General features: G+C 44.3%; 1 long non-coding RNA gene across 1 annotated transcript; it reads left to right on the forward strand.

Annotated features, from left to right (window-relative positions):
- Window positions 1-348: 348 nt before the first annotated feature.
- LOC115069169 lies at window positions 349-1162 on the forward strand. The gene is made up of 2 exons (XR_003848450.1): window positions 349-509; window positions 1067-1162. It is a non-coding gene; the product is annotated as an uncharacterized LOC115069169 (long non-coding RNA).
- The last annotated feature ends 1870 nt before the right edge of the window (window positions 1163-3032 follow it).

The following is a 3032-nucleotide window of genomic DNA, read 5'->3' on the forward strand; positions in this document are numbered from 1 at the left end:
ATGCATACACATAAAATAAAAATAATAAATAAAATATTTTTTAAAAAAGAGGTAAATGTAAATTTTAGTTTGTTGTTTAATAAAACCAATCCTGCTTCCTGGTCTTAGAAATTGCATAACAATTAGAATATCTTGAAGGAGACATGGATGTATATTCTGTGAAAATACTTCTTCCTTCAATTTGTTCTTGTAGACCACATAGAACGTAAACAGTAAATGTGATTTCTTCTTTTACACATGTGCCAGTTTAAAAACAGCAGATCTAGAGTAGCCCAATTTCAATGAATAGTTGTTCATTTTAAAGCAAGTGGCTCTCCCCCCACCCCCAATTTAATATCTTTTAGGTAAAGTCGGAAGAAATCTTTGATGAGTGGGTGTCCAAGCTCCGTCATCACAGAATGTATCGGCAGAATGAGATCGCCATGTTTCCCCAGGATGTCAATCACTTTTTCCCAGGGTCTGTCACAGACTCTGCCCCAGGGGTGTTTGACACAGTTTCCAGCCGGAAGGTAAGGAATGTGTTGCAATAACGAGACAAAGAACTGGGAGGCCTTCCTGGGAGTGAGTCTAAGGGAAGGTTTTGGGAGGGACAGGGTCAGTTGGGCTGGTAATTGCTTAGTTTTTTTGCCAATGAGTCAGATCCAGGACCCCAGTAGGATGGATTAAGGCCAGGAGGTCATATCAGAAGTAATCTGGGCTTCCTGAAACCTTGGGCTTTCTCTAGGCCATATTGACTTTGGTTTTCTTACCTGATTGTAAATGCAGCTAACATGTGTATAGCCATACAGAATTGCAAATCTTTCCAAGCATACCATTACTGTGGTGTCTCCATTTGACAGAAGAAAGTACGGACTGTTACCGGAGGCCCTGAAGCATTGTGTAGCCATTCTGGGGTGATAGCCAGAGGTATCAGAGTTTCTTGTGGGGTGCATTGCTGGAAGCTTCTTCCCATTACAAGCAGAGGCATCCATTAGGGACCAGCCAGCCCTGCTGTCCTTTACCTTAGTAGCTGTTCCCTCCTGGGCTCTGTTTTCCTTTTTAACATGCTCTTGTCATCTATGAACAGCGGAGTAGTATATCAAAGCAGAATTCATTTCAAATGGGAAGCAACTTATCATTTTCTTGTGGTGACACACGAGGTCCATTCTGGCTGCAGTCTTCAGAGGACATGGAAAAATGCTCAAAAGGTAAAGTGATATGAACCCTCTGCTTCTGTCTGTCCTGGCCGTGAAGTGAGGCTGGTTTGGTATTATTCTCACATGCATTTGAGTCCCTGCCACTACTGTATTGTCCTAACAGAGGTCTCATAGTCAACCAACATGCTCTCCTTGCAGAGCTATGTCATCACATGGATGTATGTGCAGACAGGCTTCCTGGTCTAGTCCTAATACTGATGCCTGATTTCCACCAGGGCCCATAACCACAGGGTTTATAAACCATAATCTACATTTCCACAGGTGAGGACTGCCAGCTCACTCACTGTCTTTTAAGTACCAAAGAAAATGATTCTGATGCCCACCCAAGATGAAGACTCAGGGTCCAGAGGGAAGCAGATGGCCAGGTGGAGGGTCCAGTGTCCTGTTCTCCACTCTGGCTGCACACTAGAGTCATGGAGAGTGCTTTTAAAGTGGTGGGGGTGCTTATACCCAGGCCTCTGTCCCAAACAGACTGTTCAAATGAGTCTGGGATGGGGACTGGGTGACTGATGAGGATCCAAGGTTGACACTCCCACTACAAGGAATCAGTGTTTCTAATCTCAGTTAGCTAAGACTCATCCAGGCAACCAAAGATTTCCAGTGAGATGGAGAGCTCATATTTAATTGTCTAAGATGAGGCCTGGGACATATAGAATTAAACTTTTTATTTTTAAAAACTCAAGTTGAGAGCTGGGAAGATGGCTCAGATAGTAAAATGCTTGCCTTGCAAGCATGAGGACCTGGGTTCAATCCCCGGAACCCATATTCAAAATCCAGCACTGGACAGCCAGAGGCAGGTTGGCCATCCAGCCTAGACTATTTGGCAGGCTTCTGGCCAGTGAGAGACCCTTTCTTAAAAACCAAATGGGGGACTGGGGAGATGGCTCAGCAGTTAAGAGCATTGGCTGTTCTTGCAGAAGATCTGGGTTCAAATCCCAGTGCCCACATGGCAGCTAACAACTGACCTCCATGGGCACTGCACAACACTAGTACACTTACATACATACATGCAATACACACATGCACCTAAAATTTAAAAAATCAAAAACAAAGTGAACCACTCCTTCAGAATGACATCAGTGGTTGTCCTCTGGCCTTCAGAGGTACATGTGCACCTGCACACATGTAAACATAAATGCACATGCACACACAAAAGTCAAGTTGACTTTTAAATCATATCCATGATTTAGAGCCATTACTAGAGAAAGATGTCAGGTGGCAGGCTTAAAAGTCGCTCTTCCTCTTGTTGAATGCAGATGTGATTTCCACTGAGGCCCCATGGTCTTCACCCTTCCTCTACCTATCACATATGAGCTCTACTGAGTATCACTGACAAAATGGTCCCTGGAGTGTTGTTCCAGGATCAGCATCAGCAGCCCAGTTGGTCTGAGTTTGTTGGAAATGCAAATTCCTACGCCTAACTCAGCAGTATGGAATCAGAAACTTGAGGGGTGGAGCCTATGATCTGTGGCCTTCCAAGCCTTCCAGGTGATTCTGTGGCAAAGATGGAAAGTCACTACACTGAGGCATATGGACCTCAACTGCTCAGCAGAAACATCTGCCCACAACTAGGGAACAGCCACTTCTGGGCTGCCTTTTGAGTTAGTGACTAGGATTCTAGTCTGACCATATTCAGAGACTCATGAGTCAGGTCCATGATTACAGTTATCATTAGAGACTAGTACAAACTTAGAGCTTATTAGATTAGGAATACTGTACTGCTGCTGAGGGTGCCTGATGTTCCTGCTGTAGGCCAGACATTCTTCTGAGGACTCTGCACACATCAACTCATTTATCTTTTGCTGCTGTGAACTAGGTGTGTAATTGTCCCTATTT

This window comes from Nannospalax galili, unplaced genomic scaffold (genome assembly GCF_000622305.1).
Source record: "Nannospalax galili isolate Female #2095 unplaced genomic scaffold, S.galili_v1.0 C49817534, whole genome shotgun sequence".
Classification (NCBI taxonomy): Eukaryota; Metazoa; Chordata; class Mammalia; order Rodentia; family Spalacidae; genus Nannospalax; species Nannospalax galili.